The 16,689-nt window shown below is 47.3% G+C and overlaps 1 protein-coding gene across 2 annotated transcripts in view; it reads left to right on the forward strand.

Moving 5' to 3' along the window:
* Positions 1-716: 716 nt before the first annotated feature.
* LOC120360973 (uncharacterized) overlaps positions 717-16,689 on the forward strand; it is a 123,768-nt gene continuing 107,795 nt past the window's right edge. The window contains exons 1-2 of one of the 2 annotated variants that reach the window (XM_074393878.1): positions 717-3,611; positions 9,966-10,926. The gene's annotated coding sequence lies outside the window, so the exon portion shown is untranslated. The remainder of the gene's footprint in view (positions 3,612-9,965; positions 10,927-16,689) is intronic. The other variant, XR_012516288.1, reaches the window with a different exon arrangement.

The raw sequence follows: 16,689 nt of genomic DNA on the forward strand, positions 1-16,689 counted from the left end.
AGAGAGACAGGTTTTCATTGTGTTGGCCAGTATGGTCTCGGTATCTTGACCTTGTGATCTGCCCGCCTCGGCCTCCAAAAGTGCTGGGATTACAGGCAAGAGCCATCGCGCTCCGCCCTTTTGCTAACCCGTTTAATGGGTTCCCCACAGTGCTGGGATTGGCCTCCAGAAGTGCTGGATTATAGGCAGGGGCATTCGGGACGCCACGCCTTCCATCGTCGGGGGCTCCAGCCCGGTTCCGGAGACCAGCTCGGGGACCGGTCCCAGGTGCCCCCTCTCGCTCTGGCGACCGTCCCAGCGCAGGAACCAGTGGGCGCAAGGCCTCCCGGCGCGGTCGCAGCTTTATCTTTCCTCTCTTCCCACCGCTCATTGTCGCCCGGAAGCTTTTCCCGCTCCAAGAATCCAAGCGGCGAATGAGCGCCTCTGGTGAGGGGAAGCAGCGGGGACGGGGGTGTGGATGGGGGCCGCAGGTGAGTGCGCGTGCGCAGGGTGGAGGCGGCCCTGCGGACTTGCCGTACTCCGCTTCCGGGGCGCGCGGGCCGCCGTTTAGCTTGGGGGCCGTTGGCAGTTGCCGGGCTGGGCAGTTGCTAGTTGTGGTGTGTGGCTCCGCGCGGGTTAGTCAGGAGCTGGGCTTCCCGGACCGAGCGAGCGGCGATGGGCGTCTTAGCTGGAGGGTCCGGGGGCTGGCTCTACCCGCGAGGTAGACGGGTGCGTACCCAGAGGAGATGGCGGTGGCGCGCAACCTGCGGCCACAGCGCGCCGAGCCTTGCGCTCTGGACTCGGCGGGGCCGCGGGCTGCGGGGCTGCTTACTGCTAACTGCTGGGATCTGGGGGTGCAGCCTGGTGGCCCCACTCCTCTCGGGCGGCCCCTTCCCCCTCCTACGACCGGCGGGCGGGTGCAGCGGGGTCCAGGAGTCGGCTTTCGCATTCTGGGCAGCGGGTACCACAGCAAAGGGCCACCGGGCGCCGGCAAGAGGCACTCTCTAGGGGTGCTCGGGCGCCCTCTCAGGGCCTGCCAGATTGGCAGGGGTCGCCTATGGGTTTGCTGCCCCCGGGGAATTCCAAGTCCAGATCTTCATCTTCTTCCCTTTCCCTTTATAATAAGGCCTAGAGGGGAAAACTCAATTAAACACCGCGTTGCTCCTGGGCTCCAGGCTCCGGATTGGGGGCGCGGCGTGGACCTGATCCCACGTCAGGCACTGCCTGGCAAGGCTGCTGGCGGGAGGTCTGACCGCAGATGGTGAAGAAGAGCATTGAGGCTCCCGGTCCCCCAGCAGGGCTCTACGGACTGGGCAGTGGGCCTCCGTGTGCCCAGGCCTGGGCGAACTTTTTTCCTGGCCCGATGCGGAGGGAGGATGAGGGTGAGGACACCTGCGAGGGGCCTGCCCTTCGGGACCCCAGTGGAGAGCAGAGCCTTAGAGGGGCCTGCCAGTGTTAACTTAGTATTTACTGGAAAGAGGAAAGTTTATTTTTTCAGATCTGTTTAGATAACACCTGGCAGAGACCAGACCTAAATCTTGGTTGAGCACAGTCAGCTCCTAAATGGGCACATGGAGGGTCAAGCACCCCGAACTCCGTATCAGGTGTTTGGCACTTTTTGGGGAGGGGCGCTAAACTGCTTTTGGCCTCTTCAACCTCCTGTGCCTCTTTTTGTTGTTGTTGTTTTGTTTTGTTTTGTTTTTTTTCTATTTTCCGACATCTTTGAGAAAGGACAGAGGTTCTAGAAATTAGAACGTGAGGGCTTTGCAGGTTGAAGCAGGGCAAGTTTTCCTGAGGTGCAGCTTGGTAGGTGCTGGGAGCCTGCAGGTGGCTTTTTTTTTTTTTTTTTTTTTTGATACGGATTTCGCTGTTGTTACCCAGGCTGGAGTGCAATGGCGCGATCTCGGCTCACCGCAACCTCTGCCTCCTGGGTTCGGGCAATTCTCCTGTCTCCGCCTCCTGAGTAGCTGGGATTACAGGCACGCGCCACCATGCCCAGCTAATTTTTTTTATTTTTAGTGGTGACGGGGTTTCACCTTGTTGACAGGATGGTCTCAATCTCTTGACCTCGTGATCCACCCGCCTTGGCCTCCCAGAGTGCTGGGATTACAGGCTTGAACCACCGTGCCTGGCACAGGTGGCTTTTTCTCAGGTCTCTGGGTCAGGGTCTCTCCATTGAGATGAGGCAGGAGTTTCTCCTCTCCCAGGAGGTGTGGCCACTATGTAGGAGATAGAATCTGTGTTTCCCAGTCTGAAGCATCCAGGATGCCCTTTCCTCTGCACTCACTCCTAGGTGACACTGGGGGCTGCCTTCCCCTGCAGCCTGGGCTTGGAGAGGGTCTCCTGAACTTAGGATCTCTTGGGCAGGAGGGCTAGGGTGACATGAACATGGAACCTGCTGGGGCTCTGAGCAGTGTCCAGGGCATGAGTGGATAAAGCTGGAGCTTGTGACTGTGTGCTGACAGCCCTCCCTCGGTGGGTGCTAGCGGCACTGGCAGGGGGGTCCCTTGGAGTGGGCTCCATGGCTAAGCTGGGACTGGGTGATGGCACTAGTGATGGGGCACTGTGTCTTCCCTCTCATTTGTTAGGAAGGGAGGTCTGTGCCTCTCCCCACTATCCGGCTCCTGGGCTCCTAGGCTGGGAGAAGCTGCAGGCTGAGTCCCATGGGGTGTGAGTTTGTGTGAACAGTAGAGATGGGGTGGACTGAATGCTGGAAGGAGGTGAAACTCTTCCTTCTGTCTCCCCCCAACCCCTGGCAGCCACCATTCTACTGTCTCTCTTTACATTTTTTTGAGGTGGAGTCTTGCTCTTGTTGCCCAGGCTGGAGTGCAACGGTGTGATCTCAGCTCACCGCAACCTCTGGCTCCAGGGTTCAAGTGGTTCTCCTGCCTTAGCCTCCCGAGTAGCTGGGATTACAGGTGCCTGCCACCACACTGGGCTAATTTTTTGTATTTTTAGTAGAGATGGGGTTTCACCATGTTGGTCAGGCTAGTCTCGAACTCTTGACCTCAGGCGATCTACCGGCCTCGGCCTCCCAAAGTGCTGGGATTACAGGCATGAGCCACCGCGCCCAGCCTCTACTTTCTGTCTCTGTGAGTTTGATGACTCTAGGTGCCACATCTGAGTGGAATCATACAGTCATTTGTCTTTTTGCAACTGGCTTTCTTTCACTTTGCATGATGTCTTCAAGCCCCATCTGTGTTGTAGCATGCATCAGAATTTCCTTCCTTCTTAGGGCTGATTACTGTCCCCATTGTATGGGTAGAGGACGTCTTCTTTGCTGTTCATCCCTCAGGTATGGAGAATATCTCACATAGTAGAAAGAATCAAAGAAGCCTATGAGGACTTCATCTTGGCTGCTCATACTCTCTGCTCCTCTACCCTTTGTGAGGGTTGGATGGACCGCCTGAAGCTACCTGCTCATCCTGCATGGAGCAGATTGGCTGGTGCTGGAAGCAGAGGATGCAACCTGGAGCAGGAGCCAGTTCCTGCCCTCAAAGTGTGACAGTGACATGCCGTGTTAGTGCCAGCCTATCTGGGGCTTTATAAAGTGAAGAAAAGAGCCTGTATCCATCCTGAAGGCTTTGTGACCACCGGTCTTCTGATGGATGCTTCTGTGTCCCCAGAGTTAGGTGAGAGCTCTTGGAAGGACCTCTTTGACCCCAGGTTTGCTAAGAATGGAAAGCCCCTCTGTGTGACTGTGGCTGCAGTAGCTGATGTGATTATCTGGTTACTTGGACCAGAGCCTGGGAGTTTGTGGCCTGCCAAGCTCACCTCTCATACTGAGATGCCAATAAATATTATCCAAGGGTGACACCCAGAAAGAGAGTTTTAAAAATATTTAGAGAGGTGAAAAATAGCCACCAGTAGAATTAAAATCAGAAATAATGACAAGGTTGGCCAGCGGAGTTGCTGAGTCCAGACTGGGGAATGCGACGTTTCATTATAAGCTCTTTCAGCATTTGCTTACTTTGGTGTACGTGAAAGAATTGTCTCATTTTTTTTGAGGACCGTGTATAACAAAGGACTCACCATCTCAGACACACTGGTCAGTTTACCTGGCAAGGCAGAGTTGGAGGTTTCTGTCCTTAGGTGGGTGGGCAGGGACAACAGCTTGCCCTAAAGTATCCAGCAGCGCCAGGGGCAGGAAATAATTAGTGCTCAGTGATTGGTGGGGAAATGGCATCTAGCACAAGGATTCCTGCCAAAATCTAATGGTAGCCAGGTGTGGTGGCCCATGCCTGTAATCCCAACACTTTGGGAGGCGGAGGCATGTGGATCGCTTGAGGTCAGGAGTTCAAGACCAGCCTGGCCAATGTGATGAAACCCCATCTTTACTTAAAAAAAAAAAAAAAAAAAAAAAAAAAACAAAAACAAAAATTAGCCAGGTGTGCTGGCACAGACCTGTAATCCCAGCTACTCGGGAGGCTGAGGCAGGAGAATTGATTGAACATAGGAAGCAGAGTTTGCAGTGATCTGAGATTGCCCCACTGCTCTCCAGCCTGGGGAACAGAGCAAGATTCTGTCTCTACAAACCAAACCACACCACACCACACCACACGAAACCAAACCAACGAAACCCCAACCTTAATGGTGTGCAATAAATGAAAATGCTGCCCCAGTCAGATGGGACTAGCATTTTTCAGCAACCTTCAGGGTCTTGTGTCATAGGAATGAAGATCCCAGCCTTTCCCACCCATGGAAGCATTGATGGAATTTTCAATTCCGGGAACCCTGGGCTATGCTGAAAGCCTGCACTCTCACTGCCTGGGTTAGTTGGGAAAGCGAGCTCTCACTGATCTCATTTAACCCTCGTCCTTTTGTACCACAGTAGTTGCTTTCCTAGACATCAGAACCGTGGCTGGGTTTAACATCATCTTTGAAAATTCTAAAAAGCAATGAGGCGATTTTTCTCTCTTCATTTTTTTTTTTTTTGATACAGCTGTGTCAGTTTGAAATTTGATTTTCCAATCAGTTCTAATAGTGTGTCTGCTTGACATCGTTTTTATTAAAGGCGCTTGATATGAAGTTAGTTAACAATTCAAATATTTAGAGTTTCAGGGCCCATCATCTTGGTTTTAGGGGCAATACCTCAATTTCATATAGTGTTACTCTTTTCCAGAAAGATGGGTCACTGAATGATTTACATTTTATTGGTTTTTATGAGAAACAGTATTTCTGGTTATAAATGGTAAACATCTTTTAGTATTTGCAATAAGAAACACTGATTATGTTAGGAAAAATGTAAAAATACTTGATTTTAATATTCACTTCCTGTAAGTGCCTTCTGGAGCAGAAGGTTTTCTGTTCATGGATTCTGCGTCTTGGATTTGGAAACTGTGTTGCACTGAGGTGTGGTCTGTAGGGAGGAGCCTGTGGGCAGAACAGTTTGGGTTCTGCTGGCCACCTATCTACTCTATTCACGAGGCTGGGTCCCAGAGAAAGATGACAGCAGTTAGGTCTTGCTGGGAAGAAAACACGGCTACCAACCCTGCACCATTTTGCCATCCCTGAACAAATGAGATAGTCATTTGCCTGCTTTTGGGGATGGTGTCTGGGGTGTGCACAAGATGACGTGGCATCTGGCTCGCCTGCTGGCCTGCTTGGTGGAGATAAGATGCTCAGACCCGCTGCTGCTGTTCAGGGATCATGGAAGTAATTGATCGATCTTCCCTCTGTCCCCCAGTCTCATTTGCATGTCTCTGGAGCTGAGCATATATTCTTTTTCTTTCTTCATCTCAATTGAGCTTTTAAATTAAATACGTGTTGCTTAAGCCTTTCAGAATGTTTCGCATTTGAAAAAACAAAAGGTAGCTGCCTCCGTGATTCATTCGCCCACCCCACACTGTGGCCTTGTAAGACAGTCCCCCCTTGGCTGCGCTGAGCCCATCTGGAGTGTTTCTGGTTCTAATCAGAAGTGGAACAGTTTCAGTGCATCTTACAGGTTCATGTTAGTGATGAACTTGGGTGGAGATGGTGACACAGCTAGTTCTCTCTTCCTAGGCTCTTAGTGCATCCAAGATCCTGAGCTGCCAGGTGCCTGGCCACTCCCGCCCAGAGCTCTGCCTTGGCAGAGCTGGTCACCACTGTGTGTCCCGGGCTGCTGGCCTGCCTGTCATCTGCAGTGCACAGGTATGCATGTGTGCGCATATGTACATACAGCACACACATACCATGCCCACTGCACACATACCACACTCATAACCCATACACACCACACACAACAAACATATCTACCCACCTCACACACCACACACTACATATGTACCATGCCCACCTCATAGATACCACACCCATACCCCATACACACCATACACAACACACTTACACCCACCTCACACACCATGCACTACATTATACACGATGCCCACCTTACACACCCCACACATTGAATTTGTATGGATACAGCACATATGTATACTATACTATAACCACAGACATACTATAACCACCTCACATACACCATACACATATCATACCCACCTGACACACCAGGAACCTATCATATTCACCTCACACACACTACACACAACACACATATCATACACACACCTCACACAGTACGTAACACTTATAAACCATGCCCACCTGTCACACCCCAACATTTAACCCATATACACCACGCACGTCATTCCCACCTCACACACATACCCCTTACACATATCACCCACCTCACACATATACCCCATACATGCCACACACGACACACATACACACCTCACATACTACGTATATACCATGGCTACCTCACACACACCACACATTTAACCCGTAGATACCACACACAGCACACATACCATGCCCACCTCACACACACCGTACACATATCATACCCATCTCATACACCACACATGTATCATACCCACTTCTCACACATACCCCATACACATACCATATGCACCTCACACACATACCCCATACATGCCACACATACACGCACATACACACCACATACATACCATGCCTACCTCACCCATACCACACACTTAACCCATGTATACCACATACAGCATGCATACCATGCCCACCTCACACACACCACACACTTAACCATGTACAACACACACCACACACGTCATATCCACACCACATACATTACACCCCCCTCACACACATACCCCATACACAGCACATACCTATTATACCTATCTCATACACACCATACATGTAACCACCCCACACCACATATACACCATGCCCACTTCACACACCCCAGACATTTAACCCATAGACACCACATACACATTATTCCCACCTCACACACATATCCCATACGCAGTACATGCATATCATACCTACCTCACACACACACCATACACATAACATAGCCACCTCATACCACACACCACATATACACCATGCCCACCTCACACACTGCACATATTGAACCCATATACACCACACACACATCATTCCCACCTCACACACGTACCCCATACATGCCACACACAACACATACCCACTTAACACACCACATATATACCGTGCCCACCTCACATATGCCACACACTTACCCATATATAGCATACAAACTGCACGCACACATACCCACCTCACACACACCACACTTAACCCATATATGTTACACATACACCACACCCATGTCATACCCACCTCACATACACTACACACATATCATACCCACCTCTCACACACCACAGACTTAACCCATATACACTACATACACACCACACACGTATCATACCTCACACACACCACACACACTGCATATACACCACACAGACGCCACACACGTATACCCACCTCACACACGACACACCATATATATGCCTTGCCCACGTCACATACACCACACATTTAACCCATATACACCACACATCATACCCATCTCACACACACCGCACACATACCCACCTCACACACACCACACACGTATCATACCCACCATACACAACACATACACCCACCTCACACACACCACACACATATCATGCCCACCTCACACACACCACACATGTATCATATCCACCATACACAACAGATATATCATACCCGCCTCACACACATACCCCATACACACCACATGCATATTATAACCACCTCACACACACTGCGTATATTCCATGCCCACCTCATACACACCATGCACTGAACACATATACATCACAGACACCACACACATATTATACCCACCTCACACACACCATACACTGCACAATACATATACACCATGCCCACCTCACACACTGCACATATTGAACCCATATATGCCACACTCACCACACACATACCCGATACACACAACATGCATGTAACCCTCACACACATCATGTGTATACCATGCCTACCTCACACACACCACGCACTTATACACATCATGCACTTTTCACACGTGCCACACACTACACATATACCCCATACACACCACACACACCTTATATACACACAACACACATACCACACTCACTGCATAATACCATACATACACCACATACATTTAATACACACCACACACCCCATACATGCCACACACACACACAGACACTTCATAAATACCACATACACAGCAAACCACACTTGACCTACATATTACATCACCTGTACAACACACCACATTCCACCAGACAACTTACTCACACTACACAGATACCGCACACACAATATCATACATACACACCATACACACCTCATGTACACGACACACATCCCATACACACCACATATACTATACACACCTCATACAACCACACAGTTACACACACCCCATACATACCATACACCACAAACACTACACCATACACATAAAGCATATGTACACACTCAACCCTTCCACACTGTATCATATTCCACACACTATCACATTCATATCACACACACCACATACCACACACCATACACAGTACACTACACACGCTTACCACACTCTCCAGGACTCCTTGCCACCATACACACACACAGCACACACTTCCTACTTCCCACACCACACACACTGTATCTCATGCACACACCACACACCCCTGCTACACACCTTTGCATGCAAACTACTCGTTTTGCATTCAAACTACTCCAATGAAACCAAACAATTTAGTTTTTCCCAAATTAATACTGCTCGTCTGTGCGCCCCGGCTGTGCTGGCTGGCACATCCCCTGGTCCTGCCTTCCCTTGGGTCAGCACCCCCTCCTGTGTTTTGGGTGTCTCTGGCTGTGCCCTGTGGAGTGCTCATGTTTGGATCGCCTGGGAGGCTGGCCCCTTTGCTCCACTGGTTGCTTTCCCGGAGGAAACTGGCCTGTTTGCCACCTTCCCTGATGCCCAGAGCAGCAGCTGGTGCAGGAAGACCCACTTCCTTCCCTTGGTGTCTGCCCTTCCCCATGGGACATTTTGTCTCAGTTCTGACATCTCCCCAGCTAGAAGAGAGACCCTCAAAGGTGTGTAGGTCAGTTTCATTATGATGCTGATTATAACAATCGGTGTGTTTTTGTAAAACACTCAACCAGTACATACATCTTTAATAAAGTAAAATGTGCACAGCCCCTCTGCTCCTACCTGTTTCCCCTCCCCTCCACTCCCCAGAGGACATGGCTGATAGGCCATTTGGGGCTCCCCCTTTCTGTGTGCCTTTGTGTCTGTGCATGGGCTGGGGATTGTGTGTATGTTCTCTAGCCATCTTGACAGAGCTGGAACTGGGATCTACACACGTGCGCTTGCTGTAGCTCACTTGTCATTTTCCCTCCAAAACAGGCCTTTAAGATCCCTCACTGTAGTGTGTTTTGTCCTGCCTCTTTAAAAATGCCGTCAACTCTTGCAGCGTGCAAACTCTGCCATCATTTATTTAACCATTCTTTTATTTACGAGTACTTAGGTCATTTCCAGTTTTTTAAAAGATGCTGCGGTGAAAATCTTCAGCCGTCGTTATTCACGTTGCTGTGGGAGAATGTGGTGGGAGGCGCCATGGGGGTGAGTGATCCCATGTGTGGCCAGGCTTTGTGAGGTTTTGACTCTGTCCTTCCCAATGTTCCCCCTACAGTGGCTGCTCCGGGTGATGATGGCTGTGTGGGTGCCCACCATGGCCCACCGGAAGTGTGAGCGTGGGGAGCAGCATGTTGGACCACAGGGTGAGGCCAGGCCCTGTCTCCCATGGCCAGGAGCGAGGACGTGGAGCTGCCCTAGGAGGGCTGTGTGCCCGAGGGCCAGGAGCTGGCTGCCCTGTGGCCAGAGATCTTCATGCCCAAGGAGCAGGAGTGCTGCTACCACAGCCGCGATGGGGACTCCAGCTCCTACTATGTGAATAACACCTCTGAAGAGGAAGACTGCGACAAGAGCTTGCCTGAGGAAGAGGGCATCACCTATATATCTGCTACTGCCGCGAGGATGACAGCTACCTGGAGGGCATGGACTACAACTGGGAGGAGTACCTGGCCCACGGCATGCACCCTGTGGACACTGATGAGTTCCAGGAGGCGGTGGAGGAGTGGGCGGAGGGCAGACTGGGCAGAACTGCACCCTTACCGCCATGGGGCAGAGGGAAGCCAGGATTACTCGGACGGCCACCTGCCCATCCTGGAGGATGAGCCCTCTGTCCTGGAGGCCCATGACCAGGAAGAAGATGGCCACTACTGTCCCAGCAAACAGGGCTACTGGGATTGCTACCCCATGGAGGCCAATGGGAGCACCAGTGCCTCCCTCTACCACCTGAGGTGTGGGGATGGGGACCTGGAGGACCAGGAGGAGGACATCAACCAGATCATGGCCGAGATCAACATGAACCTGAGCATGACCAGCATCACTAGCGCCAGTGAGGCCAGGGATTCTGCAGAGGCTGGCCTGCCTGCCCGCCCAACAAGGCCAGCTGCAGCCCCAGGAGGCACAAAACGAGGCCCAAGTCACTGAACCTTCCTCCTGAGACAAAGCACCGTAGAGACCCCCAGAGAGGCTTCAAGCCCAAGATCAGGACCCCAGAGGAGAGGCTGAAGTGGCCCCATAAGCAGGTAGGACTCTGGCTGTCTCAGGGAAAGGAGCAGAGGGGCCCAAGAGCAAGAAAGGTTACAGCCCCCACAGATGCTGAAGTGAGGCGGTGGGAGGGGTTGCGTGCCTTGCAGTTCTTTTTTTTTGTTTTTTTGTTTTTGTTTTTGCCTTGTGATTCTAATGGTGGATGAGCTCTTCATTGGTGCAGTTGCCAGGCATGTCATGTGGATGCTCCGGCCACTCTTACGCTCACCCCTCAGACTCAGGAGTAAAGTCTTGTTGAAGACTGATTGGCAGCTAGTTTTTGGCAGAAGATGCCCCTCCTCCCATCTAGAAGTAGTTCGATATCTTCCCCACTACCCTGAATCTGCTTACGGTGGGAGAGTGTCTGTGGGAGAGCCCCTTAATTCTCAGGGGTGTACTTGTTCCAGCAAGGCAGTGGCAAAGATATGGCCAGTGGTGGGTGGCTGGTGGCCGGGGTGGGGCCTGGAGTGTATTTCATAGTGGAGAAGTCTCTGAAAGCCTGGGGACCTTGGCCTGATGGGCAGTTAGCTGTGAATAACTATTTGGAAAAGGATCTTGCAGATCTGATCTTACAGGCTTGTTACATAGGTATACACATGCCATGGTGGTTTGCTGCCTCCATCTCCTTGCCACCAACATTAGGTATCTCTCTCATAATAAGAATGATGGTTTCTGGCTTCATCCACGTCCCTGCAAAGAACATGAACTCATTCTTTTTTATGACTGCATAGTATTCCATGGTGTATATGTGCCACATTTTCTTTAGTCTATCTTCAATAGGCATTTGGGTTGGTTCCAAGTCTCTGCTATTGTAAACAGGGCTGCAGTGAACATATATGTGCATGTGTCTTTATAATAGATCGATTTATAATCCTTTGGGTATATACCCAGTATTGGGATTGCTAGGTCAAATATACAAGAAAAAAACAACCCCGTCAAAAAGTGGATGAAAGATCCGAATGGACACTTTTCAAAAGAAGACATTTATGAGGCCAGCAAACATATGAAAAAATGCTCCTCGGCACTGGTCATTAGAGAAATGCAAATCAAAACCACATTGAGTTACCATATCACGCCAGTTAGAATGGCGATCATTAAAAAAATTGAGACAATGGATGCTGGAGAGGATGTGGAGAAATAGGAACACTTTTACACTGTTGGTGAGAGTGTAAATTAGTTCAACCATTGTGGAAGACAGTGTGGTGATTCCTCAAGGATCTAGAAATTGAAATATATATAAATAATTCTTTAACATACATAATCTATATCTTAGAATGTAGAATATAATTCTTTAATATAATCTGTATCTTAGAATATATTTATAAATATCAGACATAAGACATGCAAATATTTTCTTTTATTCTGTGGATTGCCTTTCCACTCTTTTGAAAATACTCTTCGATGCAAAATAGTTTTAAATTTCAAATAAGTGTAATTTATCTACTTTCAATGTAGTTGCCTGTGTTTTTGGTGTTTCATCTAAGAAAGCTTTGCCAAATGCAATGTTACGAACCTTTCCATTCTGTTTTCCTCTAAGACTTTAGTACTATTAGCTGTTGCATTTACCTCTTTGATCCAATTTGAGTTAATTTTTTGTATACGGTGTAAGGTAAGCATCTAACTTTTTGGCATATAGATATCCAGTTTATGCAGGATCACTTTTGTTCAAAAGACTGTCTGCTTTGTCTGTATGTTTTTGTTTCCCTAAAGTTTATATGTTAAACCCTAACCCCCTTGATAATGGTATTAAGAAGTGGGACCGGCCGGGCGCGGTGGCTCAAGCCTGTAATCCCAGCACTTTGGGAGGCCGAGGCGGGTGGATCACGAGGTCGAGAGATCGAGACCATCCTGGTCAACATGGTGAAACCCCGCCTCTACTAAAAATACAAAAAATTAGCTGGGCGTGGTGGCAGGTGCCTGTAATCCCAGCTACTCAGGAGGCTGAGGCAGGAGAATTGCCTGAACCCAGGAGGCGGAGGTTGCGGTGAGCCGAGATTGCGCCATTGCACTCCAGCCTGGGTAACAAGAGTGAAACTCCATCTCAAAAAAAAAAAAGAAGTGGGACCTTGGAGAGGTGATTAGTTAGGTCATAAAAGTTTCATCCTCATACATGGGATTTGTTCCTTTATAAAAGAGGCTGAGGCCGGGAGCAGTGGCTCACTCCTGTAATTCCAGTATTTTGGGAGGCTGAGGTGGGTGGATCACCTGAGGTCAGGAGCTTGAGACTAGCCTGGCCAACATGGTGAAATCACGTCTCTACCAAAAATACAAAATTAACTGGGCTTGGTGATGTGTGCCTGTAATGTCAGCTTCTCTGGAGCCTGAGACAGGAGAATTGCTTAGAATCTGGGAGGCAGAGGTTGCAGTGAGCTGGGATAGCACCACTGCCCTCCGTCTTGGGTGACAGAGGGAGACTGTCTTTAAAAAAAAAGGCATAAAGAAGCCTGTTTGCCCATTCTGCCATGTGAGAACACAACACATAGAAGGTGCCATCTATGAGGAATAGGCCCTCGTCAGACACTGAGTATGCTGATGTCTCGATCTTGGACTCCTCAGGCTGTAGAACTGTGAGGAATAAATCATGTTGTTTACAAATTGCCTGGTCCAAGTTATTTTGTTATAGAATCCCAAATAGTTTAATACACAGTCCTTTCCTCATTGAATGTTAGTGCCTGTGTCAAAAATAAATATGATGATTTATTTTTGGAGTCTCTGCTATATTCCATTGGTATATGTGTGTATTTTCGTGCCAGAACCACACTAATGTGATTATTATAGCTTTGCAGTAAAATTTGAAATCAGAAAATATGAGGCATACAACTTTGTTCTTCATCAAGATTATTTTGGCTACTCAGGGTCCCTTGAATTTCATAGGAATTTTTTATACTTTTTTCTATTTCTGGAAAAAAAACTTTTGGAATTTGGATAGGGATGAATACTTTGGGTTGTATTGACATCTTAACAATGTTACCTTTTCCAATTCATGAGCAAAGTTGTCTTTCCATTTATGTATATCTTCTTTAATTTGTATCAGCAATGTTTTATAGTTTTCAATGTATTAGTCTTTACATCCTTGATTGTATTTATTATAAATACTTTATTATTTTCTATAAAGTTATTTTCTTGCTTTCTTTTTCAGATTCTTCAGTGGTAGTGTATGGAAATGATTTTTTTTTTCCAGTCCCTGATGTAGCCATCCTAGCAATTGATTTTTATGTGGTAGTTTTTTTCATTCTTCTACTTTGTTTCATTTATCTGTTATACAGCATTGGGTAGAGTTGTGAGGCTCCCAGTCCAGGCCCTAACTCTTAGGACTATATTCCTGGACATACCTTGGGCCAAAAGGGAACCTACTGCCTTGAAGGAAAGGCCCCATCATGGCAGGATTTATCTTCTGCTGACTAAGAGCCTTAGGGTCCAGAATAAACAGCAGTGATATCAAACTATGGGCCTTGGGCTCCTAGACATGCTGGCTTCAGGGGTAACCCAGCATATTTGCAGCGGTGATGGCTATGGCAAAAGACTCCTGATGTCTGAGAAAAACAGAGGGAAAATTAAAGGGAACTTCATCTTGCATCTTAGGTACCAGCTTGGCCACAGGGTGGCAGAGCAAAAAGTAGGCTCTTGGGGTCCCTGAGTCTAGGGCTAGGCTCTTGGACAGCATTTCTGGACCTGCTTTGGGCCAGGGGACCCTCTTCCCATGTGTCAGGGGAGGGATCTGGTGAAAGGTGATTAGATTATGGCAGCAGATTTCCCCCGTGCTGTTCTTAGGATAGTGAGTGAGTTCTCATGAGATCTGATAGTTTAAAAGTGTAGCACTTTCCTCATTCTCTTTCTCTCTTGCCACCATGTAAGACATCCCTTGCTTCCCCTTTGCTTTCCACCATGATTGTTAAGTTTCCGGTGGCCTGCACAGGCCATGTGGAACTGTGAGTCAATTGAACCTCTTTTCTTTATAAATTACCCAGTCTCAGGTAGTTCTTTATAGCAGTGTGAAAATGAACTAATACACCAGGCACAGTAAGACAGACTTCACATTTTCTCATTTATTTGTGAGATGTACAAATAAAAACAGTGAACTAATAGAGAAGAAGAGTAGAAAGATGGTTATCAGAGGCTGGCTAGGATAGTAGAGGGTGAAGCATATGTGGGGATGGGTAATGAGTAACAAAAAACAAAGAATGTGGAAGACTAGTCATTTACATTTACGTGGTTTTCTTGACTGGTCATTTACTTTTACTTGGTTACTGAACACATGGTCTGTTTTTCAGAATTCCTCTCAAGTTATTTTAGCCACTTTCAGTTTTTTTATTATTATTTTTTATTTTATAATACATCTGTGGGTGGTGTGGACTGGGAGTATCCTAGTCTTCCGTGTTGCAGATGTCGCTTTTCTCAAGTGAATAGATTTAAATGCAATCCATAAATTGATGATTCTCAACTTGTCATCTCCAAGGAAGTCTTACTCTGAATCTCAAAGTCATATCCAATTGCCTTTCTGACATCTCATTTTAAGTTAACTCATAATCTGCCTCACTGTCTTAAATTTACTCCTGCTACCTGCTTTCTCTGAAATTTTGCATTTCTAAAACTGTATAAAAATGAAATCATGCATTATTTGTACTTTTTTTGTCTTCTCTCATTCAGCATAATTATTTTCAGATTAATCTCTATATTGTAGCATTGATTAATGATTTATTCCTTTTTTATTGCTTAATAATAAGTATGAATATAACACATCCATTCACTTGTTGATAGCAATTTGGGTTGTTTCCACTTTCTGGCTATAAAATAAAGTTGCAGTGAACGTTAATATAGGAATCTTTGTATGAACATAGGCTTATATTGTTCTTGGCTACATCCTTAAGAATGGAATGATTATATCATTTTTTAATCCCAAAAAAACCTGCCAAACTTACATAAAATAGTTGTATGATTCAGATATCTGTTACTTAGTCAGCTCTGGTAGTTTGTGAGTCTAGGAATTTTTTCATTTCATCTATGTTTTCTAATTTGTTGTTAGACAATTGTTAATTTTATTTCCTCAATAACCCTTTTATTTGTCTAAGGTCAGTAATAAAGTCCTCACTTTTATTTCCAGTTGCAGTAATTGAATATTTTGTCTCTCTCCATCTGTCTCTCCCCTTCCTTCTCTCTTTTTGCTCTCTCTCCTTTTCTTGGTGAGTCTAACTGTAAGTTTGTCAATTCTCCGAATCTTTACAAAGTACAAAGCGTTATTTTGTTGATTTTTCTCTACATTTTTCTATTCTCCAATCTATTTACTTCCACTCTGATCTTTACTGTTTTACTGTTTCCTTCCTTCTGTTTGTTTTGAGTTAAGTTGACCTTTCTTTTTTACGTGGTTTTTTTTTTAAATTTAAGTTCAGGCAGGGGTACATGTGCAGAATGTGCAGGTTTGTTACATAGGTAAACACATGCCATGGTGGTTTGCTGCATCCATCCCCCACCTGTCATCTACATTAGACATTTCTCCTAATGTTATCCCTCCCCAATCCCCCACCCCCTGCTAACCCTCCCCTATCCTCCACTCTCTGACAGGCCCCGGTGTGTGATGTTCCCCTCCCTGTGTCCATGTGTTCTCATTGTTCAGCACCCACTTATGAGTGAGAACATGCAGGTTTGGTTTTCTGTTCTTGTGTTAGTTTGCTGAGAATGATGGTTTTCAACATCATCCATGTCCCTGCAAAGGACATGAACTCAAATTGTTTTTTATGGCTGCATAGTATTCCATGGTGTATATG

This window comes from Saimiri boliviensis, chromosome 2 (assembly GCF_048565385.1).
Source record: "Saimiri boliviensis isolate mSaiBol1 chromosome 2, mSaiBol1.pri, whole genome shotgun sequence".
In the NCBI taxonomy this organism is placed as follows: Eukaryota; Metazoa; Chordata; class Mammalia; order Primates; family Cebidae; genus Saimiri; species Saimiri boliviensis.